General features: G+C 34.7%; 1 protein-coding gene, 1 long non-coding RNA gene and 1 pseudogene across 7 annotated transcripts in view; 1 reads left to right on the top strand and 2 right to left on the bottom strand.

Moving 5' to 3' along the window:
* ACVR2A (activin A receptor type 2A) overlaps window positions 1-16,350 on the bottom strand; it is an 86,759-nt gene that overhangs the window by 45,227 nt on the left and 25,182 nt on the right. The window lies entirely within an intron of this gene.
* The window catches only part of LOC107973788 (uncharacterized), a 44,791-nt gene that overhangs the window by 17,438 nt on the left and 11,003 nt on the right, over window positions 1-16,350 (top strand). The window lies entirely within an intron of this gene.
* Window positions 8,164-8,279, bottom strand: LOC112208454 (U6 spliceosomal RNA; annotated as a pseudogene).

The following is a 16,350-nucleotide window of genomic DNA, read 5'->3' as shown; positions in this document are numbered from 1 at the left end:
CCTGTAAGTATCATGAAGTGAATAATCTTTACTTCCATTTAAGTTGTTCTGAGAAACAATACTTTTAGAAGTCATAATACCATCATTGAAAATGTTTTTCCAAGCCACAAATATCCATTCACGTGATTCTAAGATGGTTGGTTTTTTAATTGTGCTACAGGTACATACTATGATCTTCACAATGTAACTGCTTACATATCTCTTTTAAAAGTGATTGTAAAGGCTTTTTTCACAACAAATTATAAGAGTATAACTCCCTGCCCACAAATAATTTCTAATTTGTTTAAACTTTTTACTATACCCTTTTATCTATTCCCTCAGGAAACCTCTACAGACTTTTAAAACGAATACTGACTGACATCATTTCAAGCTCTTCTATATTCTCCAAATACTATACACTTATTCAAAATAAAATAATTGAGAGAGAGCTCAAAATATGAAAAACTTTTTAAGGACTCAAATATAAGATGACTTTTTTTTAGAAATTTTTTTTTAGAGAAAACTTTGCTTAATACTGGACATATGCAGATGAAGTATCATCAGTGCCTAGCACAGTATAGGAATTCAGTTACATTTGCACTAAATCAACAATTCACAAGGCCTAGAATAGTAAGAAAAAAGAGGGCTTTGCAGAGAAAATGAAACTAAAGCAGGGCTATTAAGGAGACACAGAACTGTAAGTTAAACAGAGGTTGGGAAGATGAAGACCAAATAAACAGGGTTGTGAATAACCAGAGTGTTTGACAAGACTGCCCTCATTGGACTAGAGCATTCTATATTCTGTAGTATTGGGTATAGCCAGGAGAGGTTTGGAAGTCATCAAAAGAATAGAGGTAGTATTTTAAAGATTAATCAGAAAACAATGAGTAAACTGTTGGAACAGAACAAAACTCAGGACACTATACTAACTACCCAATAAAAACAAGGGGTATACAATATCTATGCTGAAAGGCCACAGGTATCAAATGCATTGTCAAATTAGAATACAGAGATGAAGCTTTTGCCTTCCACAGTCCCTTATTTGTTTTCCCTAAGCATAAGAAACTAAAAGATAAAAATGATTTGGTTTATTGGGTTGGGTAGTTAGCTGTTTCTAAATGTTTTATCTTATAAACTTCTGAGAAAACAAAGCTTGCTTCTATACATAATTATCCTATGCTTCACTTCACTGCTAATTATCTTCCTAATATTTTAGTCTTACTGTCATGAAAGATACACTGTATATTGCCCAGAATAAGTTAGGCATCTTCAAAAATACCTAACACACAACAGAAAATTCTTTTTGCCTACAGCCACAAAATGTGTAGAGTATCTACAAATGCCCGGGTTTTAAGATTAAAAGAGTTCCATGCAGTTCTCTGGCCCTAACTCATAACATGAATTACATCAAAACAGGTACAAGTAAATACAAGTTTTAACTAGGCTGTGCAAAACAGATTTCTAACATTAGATGTTCTTTGCGGGGAGAAGGGATAATGGTGACTGCAGCTAGAGGCCAATACTTGCAACAGAATTTATAGGCTATTTTTTTGAATGCATAAAAAAAACAAAATCGGGCATAAATTTAGAAGAATAAGAGATAAAAGGTAAATTCTCAAAATCAGAACAGAGCTTCTAAAAAAATTAAGGAAACAAACATGCACACAATAGTTCCTACTAGTTCCTGCTAAAACCAACCTAAAAGTGTCAATTACACCGAAAAGACACTACCTACATTAAGGGTTTGTTTAGTGCTTTATTTTACTTGGGAAGATGCAGGCCCTCTTTTTAATAAAACATCAATCTGTCACAGAAAGAGTAAAAATGGATCACTTCTGCTTGCTATGAAGATAATGTGAAATCATCTTTGAGGAACCAGCAATGTTAAGAGTGAGAAATTTGAAAAACAAAAATAAAACAAAGCACAAAAACCTCATCACAAACATTTCCATCAAAGCAATATTTGGTCATTTAAAACCAGCTAATGAAGAAAATTAACAATATATATTAGAGTAGCTTTAAATACAGTAGAAGATGGTAAGCTGATAATTCATAATGACCTTAAATAACAATGGATATAGAATCACTTAACAGGCCATAATCACCAATAGTTTTTTTCATAACTATGTTGCTTCAACTTTTAAGAAGCAAGATTATGAGTATTAAAAAAAAATCTAAATGTCTTGTTTATTACTTTTGTGTATTATGTAGTTTCTTTACTACTTGAAAACTCATTTTGCCAGGCACAGTGGCTCATGCCTGTAATCCCAGCACTTTGGGAAGCCAAGGCGGGCAGATAACCTGAGGTCAGGAGTTTTAGACCAGCCTGGCCAACATGGCAAAACCCTGTCTCTACCAAAAATACAAAAATTAGCTGGGTGTGGTAGCGTGCGCCTATAATCCCAGCTACTCGGGAGGCTGAGGTAGAAGAATTGCTTGAACCTGAGAGATGGAGGTTGTGGTGAGCTGAGATCGTGCCATTGCACTCCAGCCTGGGCAACAAGAGCAAAACCCCGTCTCAAAAAAAAAAAAAAAAAAAAAAAAACAAAAACAAAAAAACTCATTTTACTACACATTGAGTCTTTTGATATCTTTTCTTTTCTATATTGATACACATCCTAGAGGCAGTCACCTTTCCTATCTGGCTGCCCTGGGTTGCTTTTAAGCATTATGAAAGGTAACACTGTTCAAAAGTTATCATAAAGTCCACACTGTCCCAAAAGACTTTTGATAGACAAGTTAGATATATGAAGAAAGAGAATAGATTTTCAAATAAAATTTCTGCATTGGCCATACAACATTTTAGGCCCTGTCAATCTAATTTTTTTTTTTTAAACTAAGCCCCTTCCCACCACCAAACAATCACTTCTAAAGGAAAACACAAACATTGTCTGGCTTTCTTCCCAGAAATTTTTTTTCCTCTTGTCTGTAATACCCCATACTTAGTACTTACTATCAGTCTGACAAAACATTACAAGATTCCATCCATCTAACTAAAGTAATATATTTCTATTACTAAACTAAAAGCACAACTAGCACAGAATAAACTAAAAATATAAACATTATATGTTGTGGCACTAGACAATGTGCATGTGGCATGTGTAAGGAGAGTAAAAATACTTGGAAGTCAACATTTAACCACTAGTTACTTAGGGACTTCTTTTTGTTGCTGTTTTCCTTTGAGACAGAGTCTCACTCTGTTGTTCAGGCTGGAGTGCAGTGGCCCAATCTTAGCGGCTCACTATAACCTCTGCCGCCCAGGTTCAAGCGATTCTCCTGCCTCAAACTCCCAAGTGGCTGGAATTACAGGTGCACGCCACCACACCCAGCTAATTTTTGTATTTTTGGTAGAGACAGGGTTTCACCATGTTGACCAGGCTGGTCTCGAACTCCTGACCTCAAGTGATCCGCCCCACTGGGCCTCCCAAAGTGCTGGGATTACAGTCATGAGCAACTGCATCCAGCATTATTTAAGGTCTTCTAATGTTAATTCCTGACAAATTACAAAGGCAAGCATCTAAAACGTATTTCAATATTGTTAACACTTAAATGACTAATTATCCCCACATAGATGGCTCCAAATAAATATATATCTACCTGGATACAGACCAAAATTTGAATAACTCAATCAATTTCTCAAATCTCTTTCTTAAAATGCCTCAACATAAAACTTTTAGAGTCCCAAAGAGAGTGGCAAATTTGTAATGGTAGAATTTCCTTTTATAAAAGAGACAAGCAACCACCCTTTTAAAATAATTCTTAATAGTTTGTTTCTTAATTCACTTAAATTGTAGATCCAGTTCAACACAAACGGTACATTTTTGTATTAACAAAATTTTTAGAGGACTTAAATTTCTTAAACCTTTCTCTAAATACAGAAGATACTCTACATAGGGCTTGTTGTTACTTAGTTTAGTAATTGAATGCAGGTTAGTTAGCATCTTTTTGTCCTATCCTCTCACAAACTTAATGATAGACAAGTTAAATATATAAAAAAAGAATAAATTTTCAAATAAAATTTCTATATTGGCAATGCAACATTTTAGGCCCTGTCAATCTAATATTTAAAAAACCACACACACACACACACACACACACACACACACACACACACACTAAGCAGCTTCTTGAGAGGAGAAAAAAAAAGATGCTAACTAACCTGCATTCAATTACTAAATAACTAGACATCCATTATAATGTTTTCTCCAAAAAGACCTAAAGGAAAGAAAAAAAACTTCAAGTCACAGATACACACACACTGATGTACAGGCAGAAAAATTACAATATGAAGGCATCAGAACCAAGAATCATTTCATCTTTAAAGGTAACTGTTCTAACACTCTTAAGAAATGACTTGACATCTTTTTGGGAAGAAATATACTTCAAATTGTTATTATTTGGTTGGTAGCCCAGAACAAAGACACTGATTTTAAAATCAACTATCAAAAAACTTCACTTTCCTAAATACAAAAAGTATATATAGAACAACAGGAACCAGGAAAAGAGCAAATCACAAAACTTTGGATTTATCATTCAATTGAATAACACCTGGGACCACATTTAGGACTGCTTTGCTAGGACAGGCCAAGAAGGCCTGAAAATGTTCCAGATCTCAACTTCCCTGTGCCTTTTTAATAATTAAAAATGGGGTAGGGGAAATGGTTTTAAGAAAAGACCTGCTTTCTTCTCATTTTAACCAATATAAGTAAGCTTCTCATAACATTATAAAAGGGATAGATTTCCATTAAACAAAGAGGGAAATATAGCCCAATGTTTTCCCCTTCAGAATGAGAAAATTTTACCCTTTCTAGCCCTTCCACCCCTGGGCAGGACACTTTGAAATCTATTCTGGTGACATGCTACAAGAAATCTTAGAGGACACTAGGTCTTTCACACAGGTACAGCATCTTCTGCATTCAACAAATATCTAATGCTGTCATACTAGTTGCAGGCACTTTGACAACCTAGGTATTAAGCAGAAATAGTAAAAAAGTAATTCCAAAGTTTAAGAAATAGCTAACTTCTTGAAAGGAAGAGAAAAATGAGAAGCTCAATTTTCAAAAGACACAACAAGTAGAAAGTAAAAGAACTCACAAATCTTTCAATAATTCTGAAACTCAACTAAGGCCTATTCTAATTTATCCTGCAAGGTAAGACAGAAGGAAGGAATGATAGACAAGTAACCAGAAGATCATAAAGACAGAGGATTTCAAGTATACATCTTTATCAAGGTACTTTATTATTTCTAAAATCATGTTAATACCTCTGGAAAGAGTAGATTTTTGTCTTAAAACTGACTTTAGAAAATAAAAAGATTAATAAAGAAATATAAAAAAATGATTGAAGTATCCTGAGTTGGCATTAAAAAATGTTTACTGGGGCCAGGCACAGTGGCTCATGCCTGTAATCCCAATACTTTGGAAGGCAGAGGTGTGAGAATTACGCCCAGGAGTTCAACACCAGCCTAAGCAACATAGCAAGAACCTGCTATAAAAAAATTTTTTTAATTAAAAAATGCTTACTAGTCATCACTGCTTGATAATACAGAGCAGCAACCATAACAGCTTCTTGATGGTAGGTAGTAATGATACCTTAGAAAGTAAATAAACCCTCTATAAAGGAATTCATACTAGTCATAAAGATATCACCCATTTATACTAGCACTCTTAATCAGTAAAACAATAAAACCATGTTATCTAGCTTGTCAAATGAGAATTTATAGAGAATTGAAACAACAACAAAAAAGAACATCAGGGTAGAGGTTTAAGGCATAAGCATTAGAATTAGAAAATCTAAGTTAGATTTTTAAAGAATGTGAGTATCACTGGAAGGTTATTACTGCAAGTCACCAACATCTCTCCCTGGACTATAGCAACAGCCTCTTTAACTGGTCTCCCAGCTTCCATTTTATCCCATCCAATCAGTTCTTCATTCACAAGTCAGACAATTTACTAAAGCAAACAAAATCAAGTCACTACCCCAACTTAAAGCCATTCAATGGCTTCCCACTACCCTTGGCCTTAAAATCAAAATCTTTAACAAATCTTACAGACCTTTCCACAGTTTGGCTCTTCTTTAGCCTCAACTCACATCAGACAAGTGGACACTCTTTGAACATCAAACTATCTCAGTCCTTGATACATTCTTTCTACCACTTTCTCCCCATCCCTAACTTCCTTTTAATAGGTGAGATAATGGAGTGGACTAAAACATTGAGAAAATGTTTGAAAAAGTTTGCTGTGGTTTAAATGTTCACCCCTTCCAAAATTTATGTTGAAATTTAATTGCCAATGTATTGAGAGGTGGGGCCTAATGGTGGCGTTTAGGTCACAGATTAATGCCATTATAAAAAGGGCTTTTAGGAGTGGGCTGTCTCTTGTCCTTCTGCCCTCTGCCCTGTGAGGACACAGTAAACAGACCCACACCAGATGCCTTTGCCTTGATCTTGGAGTCTCCAGAACTGTAAGAGAAGAAATTTCTGTTCTTTATAAACCACCTCCTCTCAGATATTCTGTAATAGCAACACAAAACAGAGTAAAACAAAGTTGAAAAACAGTTATCACCAGTTCACAAAATGAAATGAAAAAAAGCAAAATATCATCTCTAATTTGCAAATACTTCTTGAACCACTGAAAACAGTTTGATTGCATTTAGTAAGTTTGAAAAACATACATTTACCATATGGTCTACTCCCAAGAAACTATCATACTATTCTCTAAACTCTTAAAAAATTAAAATAATCAGTTAAGCTTATATGATTTTTCTATAACCATTACCTTTTCCTCCAAAAAAAAGATTTTTTTTTTTTTAAGACAGGTCTCTTTCTGTCACCCAGGCTGGAGTGCAGTGGCATGGTAACAGTTCACTGCAGCCTTAACCTGCTGGGCTCAATTGATCTTCCCACCCTAGCCTCCCAAATAGCTGGGACTGCAGGTGGCTGCCACCACACCGGCTTTTTTTTGTATTTTTTTGTAGAGACAGGGTTTTGCCATGTTGCCCAGGCTAGTCTCAAACTTCTGGGCTCAAGCAATCCACCAACCTCGGCCTCCTGAAGTGCTGGAATTACAGGCATGAGCCACCATGCCCAGCCTAGGAAAGACCTTAATAACCTTTCTCTAAAAATCCCTAAGTCACTGTAACACAAAACAAGGGCAGTCTTCCCCTCAAACTCAGAGAAAAGGCAACCAAAAATTTCAGATAGCCATTCTAAATCAGATAAATATCTAAATCTAGTTCATAGTTCCTGGCCTCTTTCTTAATAAAAAAAAAAAAAAAGTAAAAGTCTTATTTGTAAAAGTCATGTCTGTCCACTTTAAAGGTAAAAATCTCAACCCAACACCTTTCAACAATCACCAAAGTTGTTTTCGATACTGGCTTACGTAAGTACTATAAAAGAAGAGTAGCAGGAATAATAAAATCAGATTTACACACATGTTTTTGTTTAATATTCCAAAGTATATTTAATTTAAATCTTTCACGTTTACAATTAAAAACATTTCCTCCAAATCCAGCTTAATTCTTTGTCTTGTAAACCAAAATAAAAAATTTTTCTCTGACACTTTTATAGTCTTGCTATATTAACACTGCCTAAAATCTAACAAAAAGACAGTTCTGTCCTATGTTAATTACCACAAAGAATTATTTTAATAGTAGCTCTATAGATTTTGCCCTCATAATTTAATGGAAAAAAAATCACATACTACAGGCAACAGCTTCTACTATAAGTATTCACATTTCTCTGTATAGTCGGTAATTGAGAAATACAGTTTTCAAAGAGTAAAAAAAGCAGCATGATAAATGTAAAGTTTAAAGCAAGGATCGAAGTTACAGCAGAACATAGATAAGACACAGCAACAGAACATGGACAACACAGTGTAGACTAGCCCCCTACAGAAACAGAAAGCTTTCATATAAACATCTGTAAAGCCTATTACTCACATTTAGTTTACAAATTTTATCAACTTCACTAATATAACTTTCACTTGAAAGGTCATGTTTACTTCAACAATAATCAATGACTGATAAGTTTTACTATCTATGTGAACTAATAAAATAAGAAAAACTGTTTACTAAGCAAAGAGTAAAAGCAATTTTTTGTTCAGGAAAAGTAGAACTAAAGAATAATAAGCAAAGTTTAACTCCTTACTTTAAATTCAATAGTGGAAGAGTTAAATTAACAAGGTGATATATCTTTCTTTGCTTATGTTCTTCATGAATTTGTATGGCATCCTTGACCAGGGGCCATGCTAATGTTTTCTCTATTATTCCGATATTAGTATATGTGCTGCCAAAGCAAGCACCTTGCTTATGTTTTAATAAAACAAATGTCTTGAAAAAAACTTTGTGACTTTTGTTAACCTATCCTGAATGTCATTCCCCCATTTCTTTCCTCAGAGAATTGTTTACATCCATCATTTTCTTAAAAAACAAAGATCCACAGAACCATAATAATTATTGGGAACTGTTCCCAGTCTTCTATTAGTGAAACATTTAAACATAAGACAAAAAAATTCTTACTAGTGGGCCACTGAAAGATACCAAAAGATTCAAAAAAGTTCAAATAATAGGGCACTTTTCTCCATGTTAAAAGCTACTTTTGGAATACCAAAAACTAAATAAGGCCACAGCTGGCCAACTTTTACGTTCAGGTCCACCCAGAGCATAAAATCCTGCGATCAAGACATGTGTAGAAGAAAGTAAAAGAATAGAGAGACACAGCAGCTTTACTAATAAGGCCACCAGTTATCCCTTTTCAAACTCAGTGGCGTATCTGTGCAATGAGGACATGGTGAAGGGACAGGAGCAACATATAGAAGACAAAATGTAGTTGAAAGGACACAAGGAACAACTGTGTCTATCAGAACTGCTCTCAATTTAAGCAACTGGCTGGCAGATGAGTCAGGGGTCACCAATTCTAATCCCTGGCCTTCCACTAAATTTTAAGACCAATTCCTAGTGGAACTCACGTATCCTCTCCTTGTTTATCACTTTCATCCACCTGCTCCAATTTCTAATGAAGAACAATTCTGCTTTTTAAAAACAAATTAAGAAGAGGAAACAACTGCAATGAAACAGCCCAAGAGGAACTTACATATCTACAGGTGTTAAAAGCCCTTGTAAGTCTGATGAAGTGAATGACAGTGATAGGCTGATGAGAATTATGTCCCTAGGTGCCACACAGTCCAAGATCTCAGCCTTTAATATTAGCATTTTAAAAATATAAATAAGCAATTTATGGCATATACCTCAACCTTGAGGCATATGCCTCAAGGCATAATTTTGGGGTAAATACCTAAAAGAAAAAACAGCAACACTGCTATAAAGAAAATGGGTTTTATTAAACCAAATTTAAATTTTTTGCTCACTTCTGATACATATTTTAAATTTTCTTTTAGAAGCTGTTTTATTCATTTTGTATTTATACTATACAATAAAAAAGAAAAGCAAGAAGTCATGGAAGCCAAAAAAGTGAGACAAATTACAAGAATAGAATAACAGTGAGTAGACTGTTTAAATTAGGAAGAGGAAAGAGGACCAAAAACTGAGGATTGAAGGGAATGAAGGCAATGCCAGTATCATTTAATGCTTTTAAGAGGTGAACACTAGTGCTGTAGAAGATGCTTGCAAGAGCACAGTACTCAGTATCCAATAAAGCTCAATAGTTTTTCTTAATATAAGTACTTTTTCTTAACAGAAGTACACTGTCTATTCTATTTCTGCTTCCCTGTTTATTTTGCCACATAATCTTTCACAGTTTTCTGTAATGGATGGTAATGTTTCTAGATCCCTGAAGCTAACCTAAAAGGGAAGGCTGAGAAGTATAAACTTTGAGAGGTTACATGTCCTATGATCTTCCTTTTTATAAAAATGTTTTCTGTAATACTAAACACTTGTAACCTGTGGATGGTAGGTTTGTCCCTTTATCTGACATCTGTGCTAATATCAACTTCAGTTCCTATGTGAAACATACACCAACATACATGGAGTTCTGATGTACATTTATTTGTTCATTTTCAAGCTGGAAGCATACCATTCCTAATTTATTTTATGTAGACAGTACCTACATATTTATGCCTCTGGAGGTAATAAGAAACAGAGCAATGTTTCTCACAGTGCACAACCTCCATCAAAATCATGAAAATGCTGATTTCCAGGCCTATTCCAGACCCACTGAAATTCTCTCAAAGTGTACTGTTTGTCTGGGGCTCTGCATTTTTAATAAGCAGTTTTTTTATTTCCACAGGGGAAAAAAGAGATTCTATTAGTTATGTGTAGGATTAAATAAAAATTTTTAAAGCACGAAACACTGTAATGAACACAAAGTAGTTACACTGCTCAATAAGAGAGCATATATATCTCTCTGGAAATGGAGAAAATGGGAGATTGTATTTTATCCACATAAAGTACACTCACGGTAAGGTGGCTTTTTGTTCTGGGTTGGTTTTATCATTAATTGAGAGCAGAAGAGGTTAACTGATGGAAAAGAGTATTATGGGTAGATTACAGATAATCCTTAAACAGAACAATCTACCTTAAATGATTAATGAGTTACAGAGATTGTGAGAAAAAAATTTATAATACTGACACACTCTAAACCTCTAAATTTAAACAGATATTAATATTTCAAATTATATATCCATCTGGTTTGAACATCTATAATCCCGCTTCGCCTCTACACAAGTAAAATAAGCAAAAAATTAAATGTGGATGAAAGAGATAAAAATAAGCTCATAATTTGGTGGACAGGAAATTTGTCATCAGAAACTACTTAATGACAACTATGAGCCACCTAGACTCACCTAGTACAGAAAAGTCACTGCCCTTTAGATGTTACAATCTACAGGAGTCTAAACTTCAAATATCTTTTAACTTAAACCTACTTTTACAAACTTAAAAATATCTTATTTCATCCCCCACAACAATCCTACGTTGTAAACAGGAATAGGTATTATTATTCCTACCCAACTCCTACTCTAGATTAACACAGTGCGTAGTAGATTCATCTTGAACCAAACCAGATCTTAGAATCATCCATTCTAGTGGTTCTCCAATTGGATGTGATATGCAACAGCTATATTTGAGTGTTGAATAAAACTTCCTTGGCTCTACTCTCAGAGACTGACTGAGCAACCCTAACGTGCAGCTCAAGAATCTGTATTTTTATCTAACAACCAAAGTGATTCTAATGCCGGAGGTCCTCACACCACAGTTTGAGAAATAATCAAGTCCTACTAAGACCCAGACAGATGAAGTGATTAGGTCATTATATGGTGGAGCTGAGCCTCAATCCCAGACGTCTGTCCTCATTTTTGTTATCAACACCAATCACAAAATCAGAAACTTCTTTCTTCACCTAATAGGAATTATGTATAAAGAAATTTCATCAACTACTAATCAAGAGATTTCACCAAGCTGAACTCTGAAAACTGCTTTAAGGGGTAACAACTTAGAAGATGTGATATAAACATGTATTCCAAGAAAACACAATGGTAACTCTTTTTTTCCCCTCTGGACATCCCAAACTAACACAAATAACAGGAAGATGTGTCATACTAGTCAAAGTTGCTACATATATAATCTCATTTAATCCATGTAATTCTATGAAGTAGGTGTTTCTGCCCATTTTATGGATGAAAAAACTGAGACTTGGATAATTGTAACTTGCAAAGAAATACAAAGTTAAGTGGTCAAGACTGGATTAAAGTTAAGTGCATGAGCTCTTAACCACTTATATACTGTGACCAAAGTCCCTATTACTAGGTCCTATCTTATTTCACTGTCAAAGCAATAAATTCTGATATAGTATTCTGCCTAATCTTTCATTTGCTCTTAAGTCACCAAGAACTTTGTCCAGTTCTTACTTTACAAAAATCAATCATTTACCTCAGACTCTTCCTCTCTACTATATTAGCATAATTCATCCTCCATGCCACCCTGCTATCCACATTATTCCTCTGCAATCAACTTTATCTGCTGATCTCAATGGCTTCTCTTGTGTTTCATGAATAACTACTTCTCTCCTCCAGGCTACACAGACACAGCCTAGGCTAAAAAGCCCTTCGATGAAAAAGATGTTTTTCTTAAAAAGAACCAACTATTATATTTTGGCCTTGTCATAGAATATTAACCATTGTCAAGTTCTGCCGTTTCCTATTTTCATTTTCTTTTGAATCTCTGCCATTCTCATTTTCCAAATGGTTTCACCATCATCAAAGTTTCATTCCACACCAGTTTCTGACTCTCTCCCAAAAGTATATAATTTCCTATAGAATTCCCTGCACAAGGTCTACCTTAGAGATTCATATTTGCTCCTCTTATGCTTTCCCCAATTTCCTGGCATCATCACAATTTCACAATTTCACCAAATGCTCTAGACTTTAGCTGTCCAATAGAGTAGCCACTAGCCATGTATAGTTAGAGTCCTAGAAAAGTGGCTAATATGAATTGAGATGTGCCGTAAGTACAAGATACACACTGGATTTCAAAAAATTAGCACCAAAAAAACCCACATTAATCATGTTCATATTGATTATGCATTGAAATGATATTCTGAATATACTGTGTTGAATAAAATACATTACTAAAATTAATTTTATTTTAAAAACATTTAATGTGGCTACTAGAAAATCTGAAATTTCATTTTTTGGCTCATGTTTGCTGCTGGCATTGCATTTCTTTTGTAGCACCACTCTAGACACTCCATAGTGCTAAACTTGATTGTCCCAATGACCTCATTATAACCCATGCCATATGAGGCATTCTTAGAACACAGCCACTCTATCTGTTCAATCATTTCCTCAATGTTGTACCAACTAGTTCATCCAATTAAAAAATCTAAAATGATGTCTCATCACAAATAATGTATGTGGGCATTTCAAGGAAAACAATAAGTTAACATGAATGTCTCCAATACAAGTGTCAAACAAATAGGCACAGGTGTCAAACAAATGAACACATAAACCACCTTCTTGCCTACCCTAGAAACAGTCCTATCTTGTACTTGGAAATTACTCTCTCAAGTAATTTCTGGAACTTTTCTTACTGCTTTCTCTCCTATGTACTTAAAATGTGCCTCCAAGAAGGTAAAGTAATGGCTACCTCTAACAAAGGAAAAAGAAAATCCTGGAAACTATAGAAAGACAAGTATAACTTCTACTTGTAAAATATCTATATGTAAAACTAAATGCATACAAAATGCTGGGAGTTAAAAGATGTGTTATTAAGAAAAAAAATCATAATTTTCAGAAAGGATGCATTTAAACATCTACAACAAATCCTGCTCAACAAAATGACTCAGGGACCACAGACTTCTACCATGTTCATCTAGTAGCCTGTATGTCAAAGGAAGAGATCAAGCCAACACTTCTTTAATTGTATGGGCCAAGAAATACATCATTGACAACTTTCTTGAATTTGCACAAGTGGCAGTGATAAACCAGAACATCAAATAAAAAAATCACTGCAGTCTATTGCTGCCAGACTGAAAAGGAGCAAGAGAGAGAAATGTCTGTTGAAAAGTATTCTGAAAATATGAAGCACAACATAAGGTAAGCTATCAATGCTTTAAATCAATTACACAACACATTGAATATCCATGATATTAACTTTCCATTAAGACACAATAAGCTTTTTGCATCAACGCATGGCTTACTTTTAATTGGGCTTTACATACTATGGCTAATGTGCAAAAATAATGTATGACTTTTTTTGGTAGATGCAAAAGTGGCAGGTGGAACACACTTCAGAAGTGAGCTATCAATCATTAAAATTTTGCTGTGGTAGAATAAATACGTATCAAACCATGGGCTCCATATTTTCAATGCTAACTCAAAGGAGAAAATGGAAAATACGTGATCAGGTTTGTCACTATGTTGGGTAAAAGAACTTGCATCAGAGAACAAGCAATCTTCATAAATAAAAATCTGTAATACGGTAGGCATTCAACAAATTATTTTTCTCCTACTCATGCCAAAGATCAATGAACAAATGAAATCAAGTCATAAGGAATGCAATGGGAGAAAGAAACAAGAGAAGAGAATGAGCAGAAAAATTAACAAGATGTCGATTAAAAGAAGAGCAAGAAGATGGCAATTTAAGCAGCTCTCTAGGTGACCCCAAAGAGTAGAAGGCAAGTTTGTCTTTAAAATGAAATCTTAACAGATGGCTAACAAGGAGACTTAGTCCTCAGAATATTACACAATGAGTTTTTCAATATATATCTGCTCAATTCCATTGAAACTGAAAAGGCAGTGCAAGGCATAAGAGCAGCTATTCTACATTTTTGCTTGCTAGAACATACAGCAAACAGCATATTCTTTCTTTTTACTTTTTCTTCACAAAATATTGATATATCTGATATTAAAATGTACTTATAATTTTATACATACCTACGTAAATGTAGAGACATCTAGGCTAGATATTCTGCAAATTTTCTTATTTGAATAAAACCATGACCTAAAAGCAGATCAAATTAAATTATTTCTTGATGTCCCTTCAGGTTCTTAGAATTTAGGTATTAAAATGCAAAGAAAATTATTAGCAGGAGCTAAATGCACAATAAAGCGTATTCAACCACTAATTTAAGTAGTATTAATATATTAACTCATTGGCATTTACTCAACATTGACAAAGACAAAGGAAAAACAATTTCTTCCTAGCAAATGTATATTAAAAAAAAAAATCAAGTCTGAGAACCAGAGGACTTTTAATAAAGCAGGGGAGGCACCTTTCCACACATGAGCTCTGGGCACAGGACAGGAGACTGAGCTTGTAACAATAACCATATCTAAATGCTCAGTATATGCAAAACATTATGGAAACACACCAAAAGAAATAGAAGAGTCTTTTTCTGCCCTTGGGGAATCTGCAATTCATTCTGAATATCAAACATATCAAGAATTTAGAAATTTATTGAAAATAATTTATAGCTTATTGGCAAACAAAATACATGAGGAATGTGAATAAAGACTAAAAGGAATAAAAAAGATTAATTAAAAAAGGCTTCATAGAAGCAGTATATGAAAAAGATTCTAGCTATATTTGGAAAGTATAAAAAGAAGTATATAAAGAAGGAAGAGGGTACTCAGGGAAAAGAATGGCACATATGCAGAAAGCAGTCTGTACTGAGAAGTAATGAAAAAGGAAACTCATTAAAAGGGAAGAAGGAAAAATGGGGTCGTCTTCACGATATAGTCAGTGGATTAAACAGGAGAATGAAATGAGATAAATCAGGGTAAACAGTTCTGGCAACTAAAAGACTCACGACAATTATCTATGATATTCAGAGTTACTGCATACTGACTTTATAGGTTACCAAGCCTGAAGACGTAAGGGTTAATGCATAGATCTCCAATATTTAGTGCCAACTCCATACCGGGCAGCCCACAGGGTACTAGACAGGCCAAAGAATTGTACGAAATGTGACATCTGCTCTCAAGACTCAAACACTCTAACAAGAAAAATCAGAAGTGGCATGTTAAATTCAGCATTCTGGCAAGGTATACTTCACCCAAAGACTAAATCAAAAAAGGGCAGATACATAGAGTTATTTCAGATTATAAGTAGCATTTTTTATTAAATTAATAACAAAGATGATCAAGTAGAATATTAAAGAGAGGAAAAAATAGGCCAATACTTACTGTAATGTTATGCTAATCACAATGACTAACAGGCATTTACGATATAGAAGGTTTTCTTATAGGTCAGACATTTTTCACTCTACTAATTTTTTTATTTTGCTTTAGAGAATACACCACATTAAGACCTTCTCACACACCTGACAACACCTTCACATCCCCCACATACCTCACATCCCCCCTCCTCATACGTCCTCCCATATACCCCTACACCCGCCTATACCCCTTCATACAGCCCCAAACACCTTTCCAACTCTTTTACTCTGACATTCAAGGACCTACATAAATAACCTGGCAATAATTTACCCTCCCAACCCAGTTCTAAACCCTACACTGCAAACATACTGTTCTCACTGTCCCACCCCATCTTAGTTCATGCCCCTTCCCTTGCCTTCCCCGCAACTTCTCACCCCCTCAACCACAACCACTTTTCCAGCTATATAGATTTTAACTCATCTTTCAAGGTTCACTGAAGTCCCATTTCCTTCATAAAGCTTTCCAGCCTACTTTGCCTCTTGATTTTTCTTTGTCCTGGATTTCTTAGTTACTCAGCTGGTATTCATCTGGTTTCTCATGCAATTTTGCATTTAAATATAAACTATATTGTAACATTTACTGTTGATTTAAATATAGAATTCTCCCTTCAACTAGAGCATAAGCATAGGCCACAGCTTTCTGTTTTCTCCACAGCAACAAAATAAAAGGCACACTGCTTTTCAATGGCTGTTACCCTATA

Source organism: Pan troglodytes, chromosome 13 (assembly GCF_028858775.2).
Source record: "Pan troglodytes isolate AG18354 chromosome 13, NHGRI_mPanTro3-v2.0_pri, whole genome shotgun sequence".
NCBI classification, from domain to species: Eukaryota; Metazoa; Chordata; class Mammalia; order Primates; family Hominidae; genus Pan; species Pan troglodytes.
The sequence above is the reverse complement of the archived record's forward strand: the minus strand, read 5'-3'. Positions and strand labels throughout refer to the sequence as shown.